We start from the raw sequence: 21,795 nt of genomic DNA on the forward strand, positions 1-21,795 counted from the left end.
TGAAATGAACTTCAAAGCGCAATCTGCGCCTCGGATCAGTGACGTAGATTCTATCCGACTGACCGAGGGTGAAACATCAAACCTCAGGGAGTGGATTTTAATTCGTTTAACATAACGGAAATCGCTGGAAGTCGGTAATTGCCACGTGTTACCCGGTTAACTTTTTCGCGGACGTGCATCGACGCTGATATTTCCGCGGCGAGGGAAGATGAGGGCTGAAAAAGCGTATTAAGCAGGACGCCAAAAGTTCAGGAAAAACCGGGTGTGGGGCACCGACTCGGCACAACAGTTGTGACTTAATTTGATACATTCATCATGTCTCAAACCCCGCGTTCCTTCGAGTAGCGAATCACGACGGCACTCGCCTTGTTAAAAATGAAACATTGCTTCACTTGACTTTCCTCGTTTATTCCTGTACTTCATTTTACCGTACCTACCTTCGTACCTACTCGACGCTTTTTCATTTAATCAAACTTATTGTATACTTGAACGGAGTTGCAGGTAATATTTTCTCACCCCGATCGTTTATCACTTGTTGTAACAAGTGTTCAACTACCTGCTTTCAGACTCGCAACTCGGATGCTTACCATAGGTTTACCGATTCGTTTTGTATTTTTTACAGATTTATTAAACGAATATTAGGACAGTTCTAACCAGAAATCGGAAACACTTTTGTCGAAATAATAATAGCATAAATATTTTATCTCTCAACGTGAAAATGTTTTCTGGGTGGTTAGAGAGACCCAAGAAACTGAAAGCACATGAAATGAACAGTGATTCGTTTTTAGGTATAGGAAACAAAAACAAAAAAATTCCTTTTCACTTTGTTACCCTATAAAAGAATTTGATGAGTCGGAGCAATATTAAAGGCGGTCTCAAGCTATCTTATAAAAAGCTCACTCAAGGTTTTTCGGGAAAAACTAAGTAAGCAAAGTACGTCGAACCTTTTCATAAAAACTCTGCACCGCGATGTAGAAGAATTTCAGTGCCACTTGACGAATACCAAAAAGCGAACTATCAAAAATTTACAGACATGTCGATGACATCATTTCGTCAAGAAAGCTACAACTCGGTTTTGTTTTTATTCCGGTATAACTCGAGATTCGTTTTGGTCGGTGCTGTGATTAGTCTTTCTTACTTTCAGATCGTTGAGGGTTGAAAAAAATGAATTAGTTAAAAGGGTTTGATACGCATTGGTAACAGTACCCATATTATATTCATCAGGATATAACGAAATTGCTTTGTTGACGAAATTTTAAATATTGTTACGAAAGGTTTCGCCATTCGCACCACGACTGCAGTTGTGTGAAAAACTCTTTGATACCGAAAGGGGGTGTGAAGTTCTCGACTGAAAAAAAATGGGGTGATTCCTAGCTCGTTTTCATGTCTGACAGTCGTGCCTTCGGGCCTTGAAAAGTCTAATCTTGCCCGCTGTGTCTCTTTTTCGGATTACTTGATTCTCTTCTTTCTTTTGTTTTCTGTATTTGTTTTTTTGTCCTTTTTCACCAATTTTCGCCAAGATTTTCTCGTTAAAGAATACGTGGTGTGAATATAGGCCATAAACACCGACCACATCTGCAATTATATACCCGTGTAGATTATCTCTTAGTAGCTATAAGGCGTGTAATTTCTTATTATGTGGGAAATATTCTAGCCGTCTTATATTGCAAAAGTTTGTTGCACCCATGCAGCATGAAGCTTATAAGAAGACAATATAAAATAAATTGACAATAACTGCGAGAAAAAACTTTTATACACCACTTTATACCTGTATAATAGATCTACGGTGATAATATAAAGGTTGTAAGAATTAACGCCGGTACAGACTGTAACGATTTCATTATCTCCCAACCTACGGTTGTGTATATATTAATTAATGGATGCAATTGCATCGCAAGAGTGATGGACCAGTACACTTTCCCAACATTATCCTCCGACTGCAGGGTAAATCTAAATTGAAACTATAATTACAGTAATGGAAATATTTTCCCTATTCGCGCTCTCGTATTCGCGGGTAAATATTGCCCTTGCCTTGCAGCGAAACGGAGAAATCGCGATTCCAGAGACATCCCTGATTGCAGCTGGCTTTTGCATATATATAAGTGCGTCTGATTCCCCGGTGGCAAAGGATGGAGTGCAAAGGAAGATGAGAGACAGGTCAGCACTAGATACGGCTGAACCGTTTGACTTTAAACTGTTTACTTCGGTATGCAGTTCCGCTCGTTTGTAGATTATCGCTATTAAGATAAACCCCCGGCTCGAGACTGCGATCAGAGATGCTACATTTGTCGAAAATTTGCATCGCCGTGTAGAAATGATGTCGAACATTGATTAAATTAAAGATGGTTGATCATGTTGAATGACAAATGATCTGTAGAGTCGGAATCGAAATTTAGGAAATAAACCAAAAGCATCTCCAACAGTCGCATTTGCGCCAAGGATGGTAAACACGAATGAAAAACATCTGTAATTATGTGTTATGAGAAATGATTCTACTTAAATTCTAATCTCGTAAGCCAAGATATCAACGTTTTGAGAACAGGTCCTATAATTAAATTGGTTGAAATGACTAAACTATAGTGTTTTCGCAAATTTTTCTCACCACAGATCCAAACATCCTGCTTGAAAAAAAACTTCATCAATAGTTATATCCATAGGATACGGAAATGCATATGTCTCACAATTAGTACGGTACAACAGTTGTTCATCAGCAATGATGTTTTGGCGTTAAAACATTAATTAAATTATAAAAATACCGTAATACTAGATTTGTTGAATGTTTTTCAAGTAATTTGTCGAAAGTTTAATACGTAATACTCCAGGTTGTAATTTATAGCGTGAAACCTTTTCTCAAATTGTTATCATATCTGACAATAGCTCGCGTCAACAGAATCTTCTGAAATTCATTTCTGGTACATGGTACGAATATTGTTCCATTTAAATTCACCAAAACTGGCTCTAGCATCATTGCCGCCGATTTTTGAAACATCTTTCTTCTTTCTCCAACTTTTCGTTCAAATTGTACGTCACGTAAGTCATCGTTAACAGAGTACACAACAGATTTGTGAATTATCTCGGAAGAGAATTTCATCGCGTTCTTACGATAATTTTATAACCATTAGTAGGGAGTGACTCGTTGTACTATTAAACGCGAGATTTGGGTTAATAAATCGTACGGTTTTGACCAACGATTGGCGCCGGTCTCCCAGGTAACACGAGGGCTCGGGAATACCTGGAGAGCATGTAACACAGAAGGGGACGAACGAGATGTCAGGGGGGCGGATGGTCAAACCCTGTAACGCATGCCCTTTATTCACCGAAAGGTGTGACAGTAGTTAATTAACAAATAGATCTTTAGGGATGGCGCGGGTGCTCGGCGTGTTCTCCAGGCCTTTGAGATCGATTTCCAGTTTGATCCCGGGTGTCCTGCCGGGTTCCAAACCGCCGGAGCCTCTCGGGACGCCCCCATAAGAGGAGCCCGCCTAAACCACTCGGCGTGGCGGTCGATGGGCCTCCGTTAGGCCACTTAATGAGATTAATACTCTTGTAACTGCGTTCGGCACAGGTATACGTTATTACATGTATGTGCCGAACCCAATATGACCTACGATGTAAATTAGGAACTTGAGGAAACCGCCGACTACAAGCATATGACGAAACTGACTGCTTTGCGAATAACACGAGTACCTACAATTTTGGCTAACTTCGTACAACGTCTGATTGAAATTATTATCAGTAGATTGGGAGTTGTGTTATTTATTAAAAGTATCCACTTTTCTTCGCTCGAAGATAGTGTGCTTTTCATTTTTTTTCCATACTCATCCGACTGGCACTGTAGAACATAATTTAGCTCGATCGAAGAGAAACGCATATATAGGAGTAATTCAATTGCTTCGAACAATGATTTTAAGGTACTGCAACGGTGAAACAAAATTTCAAATGAAGGTGAAATTTACGAACTGCTATTGGCTAAATGAATTAAGTTCATTTAAGGAATAGCAGAATAAGTTAGGTTAAGCTTGGATCAAGTAAACGGATTACTCGCTTCTGTGACTTCTCTTTTCCTCTTGTAGTCCAATCAGCGTGTGATCAAACGGATGAATTCTTCTTCCAATGACCGTTCCCTGATACATTAAACAAAATTATCGTAGTTTCGTTTCGTACTACTTTTCATACATGTTTGTGTGAAACTACGCTGCCTAGCGCCAAAGAGGTTCGGTACCTTTGTGAGTAAAAATGTTGTACACGGTATTTGGAGCTGAATAACGACAATTTTTCGAAACGCCGGCCGGTTCACGTCTAAACAAGAGCAAAAAATAAGCGTATTCGTGTCTGGGGCTTCTTTTGCCGTTCCTACAAATTCGCCAATGTTCTCCGCGTGTTTGTTAGCAGGAACATTTCTTTCAATGGAACCTGGATTTAGGAGGGACTAGCCAATACGGGTGAAAAGGTACATGTATAGATATACGCGCTTTGGGTGTAAGGGTTGTTGTGCTCGTCGAGCGTTCAAAACAGAACCTAACCCAGTCGTAGCGATTCGAGACCGTAAATAACCTCTGCGTGTGGAGAAGAACGGAAGCAAAGAAAATGAGAAAGAAACAAATCATGAAATTATGTCTGATGCGATGAAACCATCCGCGTTGTACGGTGAAATTGGCATCGCGTTTTTTTATCTCAAACAAATGGCTACACTCGGTGCAATTGGCCCGTCTCTTGAGCGGAATTAACGTGGCAATACCTAGATCCGTTCGTTGAACGTTATCTTTATTTCGTTATTCGCACAGGTACCCAAATCATTCGAGCACCGTGTGCAAAAGTAAATATACTTCTCCGTTGTCACGTTGCAAAATATTTTCCCAAAAATTTATCCCGATCACGATGCCAATAACTGTGGTCAAGTGGGTTTGTCGGAACTTAATTTGCTTTGCCTATTTTCTGTGAACAAAAAAGTAAGAGAAAATCATTGAGCGAAGCTTTCCGAACAGTGGATAGAGGTTTCGTTAAGGTGAAAAGGTGTTTTCACACGGTTTCGGGAATCGTCGGGTGATTTCTTTCACCGCACGGGTTATTTGGGCCCGAAACTGACCCATTTACAGGACTTGCGAACTTGAGGATTCTTACTAATGGCCTGGTTAGATCGAGGGTATAATTTCAATTTCCCTGAATTGTTGTTTCGGGATACTGAAGTGGCTAATAAACTTCCATGTGTGACTTAAACAATGAGATTATTAGAAACGAAATGGACGGAGTCTGAGGGCAGTTTCTTTATGACGTCTAATTACGTACGACTCGTTCGCGATCATTTTGGACAGAAATACTATGCTAGGGAAAAAGTTTACCGATCAAAATATACGTATCTTGATCTCAATAACTTTTAATAAATACGGTTATGAATTTTCCGCGAGCTTCCTTGTTTTTCTCTAATTCAGTTAAAAATCTCTGTCCTCGTTATTCCATGGAAATTCGAGAGATCCTCTCACGGTTACATTTAGAACACAGTCTTTTATTGAACATTATTTTCCTTCGTAAGAATATTTGCGTGATGGATGGATTCTTCTTCGCCTGGATAGATCGAGACAAAGCTGCTAAACTTTACCCTACGGAAAAAAAAATTTACACGAAGTCGAGTATAGGGAAACGATGAGGAATTTCACGTCACGATGTACGGACAATAAATTTCAACAGAGTCGTAAACAATACGTGTATGAATATATAAGCGATGAAAAATAAAAATCTGAGAGCAAAAAAAGAAAAACGTCAAATAAGTCTGCAGTAACGGCTCGTGTAAACGTGACCGCAAAACTTCGCGTTAGGTAGCCGTAGACGGTCTCGGTTTTGCAGTTGCCAGCGCCAGTGAGTACGATGTTCAAGTCTGTACATGTATAGATTATAACTTTGTCACGGATTGTAGAACGGGCTTCAGAGGTTCGAACCCGGTTGAATTCTTCGCTGAAGGAAATTGCGGGAATTTATTTACCACCCCGAAGGAATATAAAATTCCAGTAGGATTCTCAATCGGGTTTATTTCCATGTGAAGTGCTGCCTTGTACTCCGAATGTGCGTGGAATGAAAGCTCCGCGCCTCCAGCTCTTCATTCTTAGGATAACAAAAGTACTCTTCTCTCCTCTTCGTCCAACGTATAACGTATAACACGTGCAACGACTAGAAAACTAGTCTCATATTGCGCGTTGAAATCAATCCTCGCGGATTCCTGAGAGCTTCGGTATTCGGTAAAAAAAGAAAAAGAAGATTCCTACGAACTTAAAGCGATTCTTAGCTTATCTCGGAAAATCGAAACGAAGTTTTCAAATAGATAAAATATTCGAGCTCGGATCGTATGAGCCGAGGACTAAAGTGGAAGGATGTCAACGTCACGAATCGTTGAGTTAGGATAAAGGTGTTGCGGAAGGTAAGCAGGATTAGGCAGTGGTAATTTAGGAAGCGTGCCAAGTGAGTCAAGAAAATTAATTAGCAGGGAAAATCGTCCTGGCGTCTATCCAAACTTGCTGCTGTAGTTGTGTTAGTGCATTGCGAGTGTAACAAATGCATGCATTCAGCCCCCTCGGCAAATGGGTAAACACCATCCGGCGAATTCTCACGATGTAGGGTGAAGTTGGATTCCAACATGCCAACTCGTCTCTATCCAAACTGCGTGATTTGAGAGGGATTATTACTTTGTCGGAAGCAGAACGACGAATTGTCTGTCTGGTTGTAAACTGCTTATAATACCGTTAGAAAAAGAGAAACCAAAGACCGTGTCTACAGTTTCCGAATATTAAAAGGCGTGAAATTAGCTGGATATGAAGAATGTTTACGAAGTTGTAAATTTTCTCGCTCTGAGAAAATCAATACGGCAACTGCTCTTAACGCCAATGATTAACGAGCGTTATTTCACACCGAATAAAAAGCCAAATGCATCGTTAATGAAAATTGCAGATTATAGTTCAAAGCACGAAAATTGACTCGCAGGTAAAAAAAAATCCTCCTCACTTGAGTAATTTTGCTGATAAAACCGTTCTGCTAAGATTCTGAAAAACTACTGAACTGCATGCGACACTTGGATCGATAGTCGGGTAATTTACGTTCTCGGTATGAAAACGTGGGAGTGACGTGATTAAAATGTAATCGCTTGTGTTACCTGCGGGAGAAATCTGGTTCGATGTTTGCTTCCCTTATGCAGGATACTGATTGGAGAGGTTGTTTTTGCCAAGGGCGCTGGGTCACCTTTGTCGGGGATGGTTGCAAATTTGGGTAAAATTATGGCCCGTTCGAAGGGAGGCAAATGAAACCTCGCGCAAAGGTACAATTCCGGGAAGCATGGAGGCAGACTCGACGAGTCGGTAGAAAAAGGGAGAATCGGGCGTTGCTTGAGGGTGAAGAGAAGGAGTGGAAAATTTAACCAATTCTCTGGCGCACGCCTCGGTAGAAGAGTCGCTTCCTTTCGGCAGGCTACAAAGTCCGTGGGCCTGCACGATTTCAATTTTCATTAGAACCCGTTAATTAGGCCATAAATTTACTGTCTTAGCAAATTGCCAGGTCGGTTTCCGTCCCAAGTTGCCACGGGCGGTAATGGCTCCCGAATTTTCAGCCTCTCCGTAACACGTACGATACCAGTTTCCAATATGAAAATTGTATTGTTGCTTTTCCCCGTCGGATGGCAAAGCGCTTTCAGCTACAAAGGTAATGTATGTATGTTCATCTGAATTAGCAATTATCCGTCGAATAACGAGGGGCTAGAATATTAAACTCCGTGAATTCGAAAGGCGACCTACTCAAATTCTAAAATCCTCATCTTCAGATCTGACGGGGATATTAGAAGCGCGGAAAATAGATTTACGTCGTTATTATAGAGGCTTAAATATACGACTCGTTATTGTGCCCATCACCTGCATATTTTTGAAACTTTTTTAAGAAAAAGGGATAGAATAAAAAAGTGCAGAAATTTTCTTGTATTTAGCGAACGTTTCAGCCGGCAATGCTTTGCTTTTATTTGTTTATTTTATTATTTTGTTTTTTTTAAATCTTAGGTCACAAATTTAAACCCCAAATAGTTGATCAATATGACACGAGGTTCTTATTTGATGCAAATAAAACACACGTACCGTGAATGAGCAACGAGGAGATGAACCGCTTTGCGGGACATTGCGCAATTTGAAGTATTTTCCCGTTTTAACTTGCAGAATTATGGCAGATACGAATCGGTCTCAGGCCAGCAATGCAGCTCGTTATATGCACAGCGGGAAATTATCTTGCGACAAATTGAATATATCGTCGATGGGAAACTTACCTTACTGCGTGAGAGGGTTTTATGAATTCTAAAAGTTAAGCTGCTTCTGGCCGCTCTTCGAAAGCAATTAGTATCAATGTCACCGCTGCGGTGAGACTCATTTGCGTAAAAGATATATACAGGCACTTGTAATATACAGAAGTCTTTCGTAATTACCACGCGATGCGGTTTCCTCACGCTGTGCAGTGTAATCGTCAATCTTACTTCCGGGCTATTTCTTCGCGTGTGTGCATCGCCGGTTTTACCTTGTACTAACCAACTTTAAACTGTCGCGTGTTTTCGTCGGTCGGGAAAGTTTTTACAAGTGAATTATAACCACCGCCATGCGCAAGAGTCGCGAATATCCGCGCGGACGAGAGTCGCTGAAATTAAAGAATATTTCCGGAGACTTACGGGTATCTATAGCTCCGAGCAGTTTCACGGAAAACGAGTTGCCATTAGCATACCTATCGGCCAATCCTGGCAGGGGGAAGGAAGATTGCCTCGCTGAGAAACGCGTGATAATGTGTACGGAAGAAGTTTCCCAATTAGAATTAAGGCTGCCCGGGAAACAGCGATTCGCTGATTTCGCAGCTACCTGTACGTGTATTATATAAATACATTTATATATATACATATTTTACAGAGATAAATGCGACGGCCCACTTTTAGTGCGTCCGATGCTCGATATACCGGATTTATATGGTCGGCGTGCAGGGGTATCAAGGGTGTGAAATCAGGCGACAGTTAAGTCCTATCGCGTTTTCGGTACGTCGTCGCGGTGAAGACGAAAAGAATCGCGGGGCTTCGGAACGACGCGATCGAGTTGAGACGATGTCGTGAATTTGCACACATATTGGGGGAGGATTCGCGAAGTCGTGACGCGCAGCGTCGTTCGCTGTTTACCGAGCACTAGACTCCGCAGAATTTCCCAGTGAATTCATTCCAGTTTAAATTAGAGAATTTTAAATCTCAACTTCCCTACCCAACGTCAACTCGACGAACGGTAAGATGCGCTCGATGTCTCTCCTCGACAAATGCTGCACGAGAAAGGAAATAACCAATTCCATTTACGGGGATAGGATTGAGAAGAGTTGAAGATCGGGAAACTCATTAGTCCGGAACACTTCGGAAGGTGGCATTAAAATTTCGAGATTTACTGTCCCCCTCACCCGGAACATTATTACAATTATTACACATAGTTTGCAAAATTTTATACATTTACGAAAGAGTTTCAGGCCGGATCACGCGTTTGGATCCGTAATAATTGCGAGATGAGGTTGAACAAAAGAAAATAATATATTATCAAGACATTTAGTGTTACGACGACTTTCCAAAGATTTTTTTACGCTCTTGTGTTACGATATTCAAATTTGGTGGAGTTCCAAATCGTAGCTTCTATCTCTACGTGACTAACGAATAAGCGAAAAAACAATCTTATAATCATACCAGGAGCAGATTAACGATATGTGGATTACTTGAAAAATGGCAAAACTATACGCGAGGCCTGACAATAATATTCTTATTTCGACAGTGGTGTTTCATCGTAAGCGTGAAACATCATTGATTCAAGTGGCAAGAAAAATTGGCAACCTCCGTGCGTCGTCTCAGCGGAAAGAGCCGTTATATGTATGACGAGGAAAAGTCTTGACCCTTTTTCGAAGATCGATTCCTCTTCAACGGCGGTATAAAGGCTGTGCACTCGACGCCGTAACGCCCTGAGATTTTTATTGGATACCTTGAACGTACGTGTTACGTTATACATGCATCACGTATGGAAGGACTACAAGTGTTCCTTCGGGAGAGTTTAATACCCGCGTCTATCCGAAGCACCCCGAAGATTCCCATCTCCCAAATCTAGGACCTCTGCGAGTGTTTCCCAAACTCCGTTCATTTCCTCTACACAGCATTACAGTCAAGCATCACGCTACCGAAGCGAGCTCCGTCCACGTTTAACTAACCGCTAAGTGATTCTACCATCCTTTGCAGACGACCCGAGGTAAGATCCCTCGCAGGATTTCGGATGGGCAGACCCTGAGGTCGTCATCTGGCAAAACGGTCCGCGTGAATCTCGTGCTGACCGCGTGCATGCCAGACGTACTACATCATAAATCGCTAGCAGTTTATACTCGCGGAGTAAAGAAGATCGTAAAAAATATATATGGCTCAGAATCTTTTATACAGATGGCGGTATAAAGTAACTATTGAACGTTTACTTGGCTCATGTTTTCCCTAGTGCTGAAAACTTCGATTTCAAATAATCACCCCGTATATCAATTGGACGACCGCACGATTTTCGATGATAAAAATAACCCCGATTATACTGCGAAAGCTTGTTAAACAGTTTATTTTTCGATCGAGGTGTAAACGAGCTTGCTGCACATACAGTAACAGTGTTAATTTGTAATTGAAATTAAGAAGAAGGCTTCACGTTACCAGACTGTTTCTCATTTGCTCGTTATTTCTCTTGTACGCTATATTCTAACTCCGTGCTTTATAAACTGCAGAATTGAAATAGCCGATGAGATTGATACGGTTGATCATATTAGGCGGACTTCGAGCTGGATTAGAATCATTTAAAAAGTAAAATGTGCCTCACCGTAATTGTACCGAACACGGTACTAGAACCCTAATTCTCTTGTCGTTGAACATATTTTTTCCCATTCGAAAAAGAATAGGGCCCAGATAATCACCCGCGTAATTCATCTAAAATTAGAATACAACGCGGAGTTACTTGGTTTTGGCTGATTTTGTGCCGATAAAATAATCAGCCGAGGGTGATTAACGGCGTAGTGGAGCTCCACAAATATAGCAGACTAAAATTTTTGCGGTCCGAAATTAACTTCTATAGTCAGTTTTTTCTGAGTTTTCATTTGTTAACGGTGCGGAATTCCACGAGGTATCGATTACGATCGCATGTTGAGATTCTAGAACTGCTCCGGGAAATTTTTATATGAAAGTACTGTTTGCAAAGCGGAGGCTCCAGTTGACAAAAAAAACATTTGAACGATCCTTGACTCACGTATGATTAAATTAGCTGTTTACGGAGCACCCATTTTCAAAAATCTAGGAAAATTATAAAAAATTTAGTAAAATATTATAAAAAAAAATTCTGTGCTCTCGTCGATAATGAAATTTTCATACAGTAAGAGATATGTTGTCTTGACAAAAAAATATCAATATAATAATTTGTAGTGATAAAAACTCCAATTTTGACATTAGCTGAAAAATTTTATAATATTTTTCTAAGATATTCTGAATTTTTTTCAGGTTCTAAAAGATAGGTGTTTCGGATATTAGTGAATTAGAGCATGTCTCAGGTAGCACGGTGATTAAAAAAAAGTTAAAAGAAACAGAGTTTTGTCACTCGAAGAATACTTTGATGTGAAAAATTCTGGATTAAATCTGAAACCTGAAATTTTTATCTCAATCGGTACCTCGTTGAATACCCAACGGTACAAAATTGGCAAAGATGCGGAAATACCGGAAGTTGGTTATTGCGAATCAGCTCGTATAGAACGCTTTCCGATTCCAAGACAATTTTGTGGGTGATACCGTCCCACGGAGTTGGAAACCACACGCGGCGAAATCACCGACCGGGAAGATTCGATGGGGGAAAAACACACAGTTAACCGTTTTTCAATCCGAACTCGAGGATCCAGTTTTAACGGATAATCCCCTGATCCTCTCAGCCCCGAGTCCCAATCACAGCCATTTATACTCACCCTCTGGAGGGGAGCGAGGTTCACACGGAACCCTGTTCTGACCCCGTCCAATCCCGGACCATCGTGATATCGCTTTACGGTTTCGTACTGCAAGATAGTCTCCGACATGGGCTGAAAAAAGCGCATGAAAAGTTGGAGGAATCGAGCTCACTGCTTTTTCCCAGCTCCGATTCTCTTTCTATACCTATTCCTTACTCTCTTGAGCTTTGTTGACCCTTTTTTCCTCGTTCCAACCCGGGAGTTTCAAGCGAACTGCATCCGTCCCGGGTTTCCGGAACACGAGGAGATAATCCAGGAGTCAGCAGAATTCACCGGTGCAAGATTGTCCGCGGCTTTTAATTCATACCGAGCAATTAAGGATGTATCAAACGTACAGTCCAGTCAAAGGGCTGTTGAGGTAGAAATATTTTGTGACCGAGGTTTGAAAATACAGCTGAACTTAGTCAAGTTGAATTTAGTTGAAATAATATTCTCTTGGCACGGGAAAAAATCAAGAGACCATAAATTTCAGCTGCAATCGCGCAATTATTGACGACTTGAAAAAGATCCTATTTATCGAATCATTTCGACAATGATAAAATCGCCCGATTTTAATTAAACAGAACTTATTTTGTTCAAAATTAAATTCTCTACGAATCTACAAAATCAGATATTGGTTGACGGTCGAGTATTTTTTATTAATGCATTGGCTTACCGTTCGTCAATTATTATTATTCTACTAATTGTGTCTTTCTTTGATCAACCGAGAAGTAATATAGAAAATATGACTTTGTTCATTATTTTGTTAAAACAATCCGAAATTTTCATACTAAAAAAGATTTGATATCGGGATCTCTTTGAATTCATAAACAATTATGCTATTTTAGCTGATGGTTTTTGGAGAAAAAAAAAATCTTTTTCCAAAGGTATGTTGTTCCAACCGAATTCAACTCGATGAATTTCAGTTGCATTTTAAAATCTTCCTAGTATGATACTTCGATCTTTACAGCTCTTTGACTGGATTGTACCTTTCGTGCATCCTTAATACTCTCGTGATATGCGAAGCGAAGAAGTTCTTGAGTTCGTTCGAGGCTCGTGAGAAACTGGATCAAGTAAAACTCCTCAAGCAAAGTGTGACCATTCGATCAAAATTATAACGATACAGGTGTGTTGAGTAGGGAAGCTGAGGAAACGATCACTCGGAACACGCAGATACGTGGGTGGCTTGGAAAGTTTTTCACGCATGACGAGTGGGCTTTTCACCCACGACACTTCGTCCAGAATACGGCTGGGTAATCACGTATCCATGTATGTATATACAACATACATATATTCATACGTATATACAGCAGGACGAACATTACGGGCACGACACTACTGGGATCTCGGAAAGCATGAATGATGCACGGAAATCTGAACCGCGAAACGGTATGCTCCGAGCTTTCTTAAGCAGGGGTTATACATGCGCTGAAACCTGAATTTCAAATGATTTTCACCGAGCTTTGCTGTTCGCGAGAATTCTCATCTGCTCTGACTTAATACCGTTGAGCTTGGCGAGCGTCCTGCGACACTAATGAAAGCTCATTGCCAGATCGGTGATTCTGTTTGCGACAGAAGCTTTACGAAAATTCAATTATCATTAAAAGTCAGAAAAGTTGCATTGAATTATTGATACGAACTCGTGCTTGTTGGTGAATGGTGAGAAATATACGTCCTTCTTGGTGGGGAAATCGTAAAAAATTGATTTGGTCCGTGAAAATGAAAGGAAAGCTTAATTCTGAGAGTGGTAAAGTGAGAAAGGCATTGATCATAGGACGGCGATAAGAAGGGGTCTAGGGAAAGTTGGCAGGTGGTTTGTACATCGGTACAAATTGAGGTAAGGTCGAAGTCTGATGCAAGTTATGTGAAAGGGGAATTGGTGTAACGCAGAAATATTATAAAAACTGACCACGTGAATCACAAAAATATATTTCAGACAGCCGTAGGGTAGATGTGCCATATGTGGATCACCTTTACAAAATTCTGCATACTTGTTAATTGTATTTTTAATCTCTTCAACAATTACCTGATTTATGACTTAAATTCAACTTTGGACAAGTTTTGGACACAAGTTTATGATATTTGTGACCATTATCTCTGATTACGCGTAGAAAATTTAGGCCACAACAGAATCAATTAGCGATAATCCATCGTGTGTGTGTGTAAAAAAAAAATTCTTCGCAGCTGTACGTCGTAAATCTGCCAGAGTCGGGTGTTTTGCACGCAAGAAGTCCTGCGGGTTTCGGGTTATGCGCTTAGTTCCGGGAACGAGTAAGGAAAATGTGTCGCAGTGAGAAGGAAACGTGCATAGGAGGCAGCACTTTAGGATTATCCGAATCTAGGTGTGCAACCGCGGTGCGGTTGCGCAAGAAGTCCGAGAAAACTGAAGACGCAACGGAAGTCGGGGGTGGTGAGCCGGATGTAAAGTTGGATGCAGGATGGGTGAGCAAAGGAAGTTCGAATTACGTGCAACCCGAGTGCAGAGCGACCGTGGTTCGCGGTGTAAGAAAACTTTGAACGTTCTCACTGCAGGGGGAAGTTGACTTATTGTTAGCCTTATACGTTGAGGATAAGTTGAGAGACTGATAGAGTTACGCCAAGTAAATATGAGCGCGATCAGTGTTACCTATCAGTTCGCACGAACAGCGTGAGTGATTGATCGCTCTCACCCACGCTCGACACGAAACCCGGCGTTTACTTTCGAAACTTCCAGCTTTAAATGGAAATTCTAAAACCCAAACCCCGAACCCCAAGATTTTCCCCACTGTTTTCTCCCCAGAAGCTTTTCGCGGGTTCTCTTCTCTGCATTCGTATACATGGTATCGTATAGGTATGTTCAGCGTACATAGATCTCTTAGGTCTCGGCAAAAAACATATCCGAGTCTCTGCACCCTTTCAACTCAAGCATCGCCTGTTTCACGTTTCGCGCCTATGGAACGGCTTCTTGGAGTTGTTCATCTTTGGGGCTGTTATTAAAATGTCGCTTACGGGGCTTCTCTTTGCATCGGCAACGATACGAAATCGTTCGATACATTTAAAATCCATTGTGGAAATAATTCCATCATTCATTTACATCGATCATTCGTCCAGAGTCACGTAACGAATCAAGTATACCCGCTTAAAATCAAAGCAATGACTAAATATATTTGACTCGTAGGGTCAATTATTTCGTATACGCATTAAATAACGATAGTATTGAAAATTAAAAACAGTAAATGACGATGAAAGTTCTAACGGTAAATAATTAGCGTAAACAAATAACATATAATTATGACACAAATCGATTGGAATATTATCAAAATCAAAAGGGAGAGTGGGTCCTTGCTTGGTAACGAATAAGTCGCTGTTATTGCGATACATATGCTGAAAACCTTCACGACACAATTATCAAAGTTAAGTCAATCGTAAAAAAACATTATATAAAAGTAAAAGAGATATCGAGAGACAATTTTAAAATAAGAAACCCGAGGAAAGATAATTTTTACTTAATAATATCGATGTTATTCGTCTTTTTAAACACTCGATTTATCCGAATTATGAATGATCTAACGAACGAATGATAACCTTAGGTTATACGTGCATACGATTTTACTTTACGTGCAATTTTTCTACCTTTACCGTAAAAAAGAGAAGCTAGAAAACAGAAAAGGGAATATTATTTAAAAAAAATGTCTATTTGACACGGTAAAACTACTATTGCAAAGTTATTTCTAGGAAAACCCGTGTTTGATTACTGTGGATGTTCCGGAAAATGTTGATGAAGTTTTAAACTACTCGTTTCTTTTATTTATAAGCTTATAATAAATACAGTCGAGACTCGCGACGTGCGGTGAAAGCGTTAAAAAAAATGTAGCACCGCCGTGGAATTTTCCCTCCCACGTAGTGAATATCCATGGTAACGAACATCCCCGCAAACCATGCAGCGAGCTCATAGGCCGACGAGGATCGATCTAATTGGGAATAGTGCTGCAGCGAGCCGAGAGAAGCCTGAGAGCGCGGATCACAATCTAGATATTACTCGCAGCGCGGCGTACCTCCTGCAATATCTAAATTGCACCCAGTGCATCCAACATTCTCTCCACAGACCCAGATAGAGCGGGCGTGATACTCTGAACAATACAACGTGTCGCACCGTGAAACATTTTCATTTGATTAGTACACCGGGAATTTGATCTTTGTTTCTTTTCATAACTCGCATGCTTTTTCAATACGTTAAGTTGACGTTTCAACACCGTAGGATACGTTCAAATTATATCTTAGAGCAAGTTTTTCTTGCACAGTATTTACTTTCACTTTTGAAACATGAAACTATTCGTTGACACGTGTTGCTGAATGCTAGACAGATTTTCAACCGAGAAGGAAGCTTTTACGTGTTTGAAGTTTAGATCGCGAGGCTTACTCAGCTTTGATTTTCGTGTAATTTTGCTAAATTCGACTCCATAATTATGCATCCATAGTTTCTGTGTATTTGTTCCGGTAAAACGAAATCTCATGAAAAATCGATAACCATTTGTTGTAACTTAAATTTAAAACACAGATTGCCGGTTTCAAAATTTGTGTCATGTATTGATCCGAACAGCCGTTGTGGTTGATAATTTACTGAGAGTAAATGTTTGGGGAGCGTCGCTTCGTTTGCTCATTTAATCCGTATTTTCCTCCGATGATATTCGCTTAGTGATCTCTGATGGAGAAGCGTTGCCATGTTACACGGTTTATGTAACACACCTGACAATGGAAATTCGATATCAAACCGGGGATGTAAACGCAGGCACAATAAACATACGGCTTCATGGTTTCCTGTGTACGTGTTACATCCGGCTTATCCGTAGGAAAGTTGGTTAAAGTTTATGGTATACATACCGGTTATCTGTACCGAGCAACGAGTGTTCTCTTACAGTTCTTTTCCCCCATTTTTTTTTTTTTCTTTTTGTTTTTCACAATTTTTAGCTTTATAAGTTTCTTTTTTATCCACACCGTTGTGAAATCTATCGATAAATGGACGAAACGCTCTATTCGACCGTCATCTTTGCGCTTGAAAAAGGCTGTGCAGATATGCGAAAGCTTCGAGATCACTCGACAAAAATTCACCGGATGAAATCGCGCCGCATTATAAAACTGAAGCCGGAATGTACGCCATTGTCTAAAAATAGATTCCACGAAAGCTGTGGGGTACATCCAAGCTTGCACCACACGGTACTCTCGTTATTGTAGCCGTGCGATTCTGACCGTATAACGTTTTTCGCTTCCGATTCTGCAGCTGAACAAAAGCACCGGGACGTATAAGCTTAAGGCTTACATATATATATATATATATATATATATTAGGGTGTTTCAAAAAAAAGACGATTTTTTTTTTTTCTTATGGTGTCCAAAAATTGATAGTATATCTAAAAACAAAAATTTTGGTGCCAATCATTTAGGTAAAAATCATTTAGGTAAACTATCAATTTTTAGACGCCATAAAAAAAAAAAAAAAATTAGTTTTTGTTTAGGTAATTTTAGCAAGTTCTATAATTTTAAATTACAGTTTTTGAAGAACGACTGTACAGCTTTGCAAATTTCAGCAGACGGTTCCGAAAGTAGAGTTTCTCGAATTAAGAGGAAGATAAAGTTTCAGTTTATTCAAATTTTGAATGAATAATATTCATTCTTTGTTGAACAGCGAACATTGCCATAATATATGTTCAAAATCTTAGCTTTAGTAACCATATTCACAGAAAGCGTTATCAACAATATTTAAAGAAGAAACTTGAACGCTGTAATAGCTTGATCTGCATGTGTTAACCATTGTTATTATTTCTCGTTCCAATTTTTCCCCAGAAAACCAGGCTTCTTTTGTCATTATAATAATATTTGAAATAGTTTTTACCTTTAATAGTTCCCAATTCTATTAACTTTTTTTTTGTATTATTAGTAGCTATATTTTGGCTTTGTTCTTTAAAATCAGTGAAAGAAATTTTGTACAAATTTGAAGCACGTGAGTCAGATACACTTTTGGCTAGTTTTTTTTTACCATTTCTTACTTTCTATTCCTAGGTGCACAGGTATCCAATAAGAATCCATTTTACACTTGTTTATTACTTTCTTTTTGAATTCATGAAATTTTCTTCTAATTTCATGCAGTTAAGGATTAGATTTTATACCGAAGTCGAGATTTTTTAAGGACACCAGGACACTCAAGAAACCAGAAAGTATAATATAGTTGCGGTTAGGCTCACTTGATGTAATGTCTACTGCTTGTCAGAGGCCGAAAAAATCTGCAGTGAAAATTGAGGCATTTTTAGCCAAACTGATTTTAACTTTTTCATTCAACTACAGCTACAGAATTTTTTGATTTGCTTCCATCAGTATATGGTAAATCGAAGTGTAGTTCTCTTTTTCAATCAGATATAGCACAAATTTATTGGTATTGTTGGATATCTCTCAAGTCCTTTCCAAATTCTTAATCTATCTTTTCTTCATTTGGTGATTTTCAGTAATGTGAGGAGATTTAATCGTAAGTCATTTATTTTTCAATATTTTGGCAACGTTCCATACATATTTGTTCTAAAATCTAGACTTTGAGTAAATCTTTTGTAATTCTTTTGAAGATTTTTCCATCTGTAGCACATGCCTTTTTTAAAATTAATGAAATCCTCTAATTTGTGTGCGAAGCACCATTTTTTGCAATTGGCTTTTCTGATTCTTTTCACCTTATCATACTCTGCCATGTCACCATGAAACTGGATTTTTGTGTATGTTATTTTATTCATTTTTCTTTGGCTGGTGTATAATTTTCAACAGATTTACTTATTAGCTTTACAAATATTAGACATTTCTCACTTGCCTTCGCATTTTCATAAGTAAAATTTTCATTTGCTTTTTCATAGTTGTAAGTATTTATTTGGGCAGTATTTGTAGTTGGGAAAGATTCTTGCGATTGAAGGGCATTTGTAGGTGCATGTTCAATACTACTTGGACATATTTTGACGGTATGATCGTTCTGTTTACAACTCAAGCAAAGCGTGGAATCCGTGTCGAAGTAAATCCAGCAGGTGGTGTTGTAATGTATTTGGTGGGATTCCGGTAGGAGGTTTTCATCTTCTTCCTTGATGTAAGCTTATCGTTTGAATTGAAGAATGTGTGAGCGTCCCGACCTATTCAAGCCTACTTTTATGTAGTGTTGATATTTGAAACTAGCGTTAAACCTTTGCTTTTAATCGTGTCTCTTAAAATTCTATTAGGAATCATCGGGCTTATTATACGTTAGAGATAATGACTCTTATATTTTTTTTCGACCAGAGCTCTTATTCTTAAGACTAGATCTTTCACTGCAACTATTTTTTTTAACTAGCTCCGAAATTATGTCACTATTTATTAAATGCACACACATTCTTTCTACTGAGATTTTTTAAATAAACTCGACGCTCGTTGGATAGGTAATTTTTTCAAGACCGTCAATATAATCATCTACAGTAACTGATTCTACTTCGTCTATAACAATAGTATCTTCCTTTTTAGCCAGATTAGACAGTAAGGTTGTAGCAATAGCATGGGATTTTGAAACATTGATTTGGCTTGGACTTTGGAGGGTAAGTTTTGGCATGTCTTCCTTGGTCAGTGGCCATTGCAGTGGAAATATTTGACTCTATGCAAGCTGCGTTTGCATAATTTGCTTACTTATCTTTACACGCTTGACTTTAAGAATTTGTCGGTTTCACAATTTAACAGGCCTATAACTATGACTATCGCACACTTGCGTACGAGTATGTTTACGTTTGCGGAAGCATTGTCTCGATATCAAGATATAGATATATTTATCGCGAATGTGGAAAGCTTGTTTCAACTTCTGCGATCAAAACGGTGCAGATATGATTTTTTATTTTTTTTTTATTCCCTTTTCTCTCGCAATTGTGTTCGGTAATTTCCGATGAAGCTTTTCTGCAGGGGTTGATTTCCACTCTTCAACGACGGTGAATTCATGTTATTCCCATTTTTTCTCCCCCTGATATATTTATATATACATTTCAGGAAGATAATTGTCTCCAACGCGTAATTGATGCCTGAATATTAATCCTGGAATAATCAAGATTCGTACCGAAGGAGGTTGAACCCCATGAAAAGTACTTTTGCACGTGTAATTTTAATGCGATGAAAAAAAAAAGAAAACATTGGAACAATTTAAGTCAGTAGAATTGATTTTCCACTTATTACGGCTTGTTAACAATTAATTTACCATCCGATTGATCTTACGGAAAAAGGAAAAAAGTTTTTTTGTGGGAGAATAGTCTTTTTTTTTCATCATTGAGGTACCAGTGCCGAAATTTGATTGAAATTTAACGAATGAGAAAAGTAAAATTGGTCGAATCTAGGTACGTTTAACTTTGACGAAGAAAGCGATAATTCCAACACTCTTCGAGTCGGTGAAACTAATTGTCACTTCTCACCTGCAGCTGTGTCGTGAGAAAAATTTAGAACGTTGTTAATTGATTGATTGATAAAAAAAAGAAAGGAAATCAGAGAATTCGATATCATCCATCGCCTCTTAGGCCCCTCATTATCGGGGACGATATTCCCCTGCACTCATCTTATCTGTTCTAAATTCATCAGTTCCACAATTATCTTGATCGAGATTGAAGGAATCTTTTCATCTCACGATTCACCGTCAGCGAGGAGCCGGGATCAAAGGAGTTCGCGGTCTCGTGTCGATCCTCGGTAGAGTGTCGACTGAAAATTCAGGGCAGAAGTCGTCTCCGAGGAACGTGACGAAGGAGCCTTGATTTCGAGGATCCTGCATTTCGATTCAAGTACTTTTGTTATCGGTACCTGCGCCATGTACGTAAAACGGTAGATAGGCACAAGGTAGGTAGACACACCGTACGGCAGAAGCTGCGAAATACCTGATCAGCGTTCAGTTAGCTCTCGGCCGCTGCTCGTGCCAGACGCGTCGGTCTCAAGCTTGGCGTCGTCGTCGTTCTTAACCATGACGTTAAAAGGGCGAAAGCCGCGAGGCGGAATGATAAAAGCCCGAGAAACCAGTTGTGCTTGAAATTAATCGATACCTCGGGGGAGGGGGAAATCTCGGTTGGTAAAAAGTTATCGCAATTGTTGATATTGCGAGCTTATTCTTTTTCATTGTTTTTCTCTTTTTACTTTAGTTGGTTTTTTTTTAGTTTTTTTTTGTTTTGATCCCTTTCGAGACTGATCCTTGCGCGAAAATTATGTGAAATGAAAGGACTCACGTGTATACTCTCGGGTGAAATATCTATGCGCTGGACACGAAGTGAAAAATCAATTGTATCTTGTTTGCGAAACTAACTAACGAACGAACAAACGTGGTGATAATCGTAGCCTGCAGCGGAGAGGCAGAAAGTTTTGACGAGGTGGAACAATAATCAGAAGTGTTATTTGAAAGCCGCAGGCACGATTAATCGTGAATAAACCTTTCGAAGGAAAGCAGATTAGCCTCTGAGATATGACTCATTATCCGCCCTTCGATCTTGGTGAGTTTTCGTCGCTCTATATAGCACGAATATTATATTATATATATATATATATGTCTTATACTCTGTAGGAATTCTACAGTACAAATCGCCACGAATTTCATCATGCTTTAAGCCGGGTTAAGGCGACGTTCTGCATTTATCTTCACCGTTGTGTGCAAAGGTTCTTCCTTATGTTTACCCTCCTTTTCATCCCCCGGTTATTATACACCGCACTAAATATTGTTTGAATTTCATCTTCAATCGGAAATATGCATTTTTATTACCATTATTTCATCATCAACGCATTTGCCGTTGAATCTGC

General features: G+C 39.5%; 1 protein-coding gene across 5 annotated transcripts in view; it reads left to right on the plus strand.

Annotated features, from left to right (window-relative positions):
- Nucleotides 1-21,795, plus strand: part of LOC124174396 (octopamine receptor Oamb) — a 112,926-nt gene that overhangs the window by 12,919 nt on the left and 78,212 nt on the right. For 3 of the 5 annotated variants that reach the window (XM_046553521.1, XM_046553519.1, XM_046553523.1), the window contains exon 1: nt 21,180-21,491. The exons of 1 other annotated variant lie outside the window; for it this stretch is intronic. The gene's annotated coding sequence lies outside the window, so the exon portion shown is untranslated. Of the gene's footprint in view, nt 1-21,178; nt 21,492-21,795 lie in introns of those variants that run through there. One more of the 5 variants, XM_046553524.1, reaches the window with a different exon arrangement.

This window comes from Neodiprion fabricii, chromosome 1 (assembly GCF_021155785.1).
Source record: "Neodiprion fabricii isolate iyNeoFabr1 chromosome 1, iyNeoFabr1.1, whole genome shotgun sequence".
Classification (NCBI taxonomy): Eukaryota; Metazoa; Arthropoda; class Insecta; order Hymenoptera; family Diprionidae; genus Neodiprion; species Neodiprion fabricii.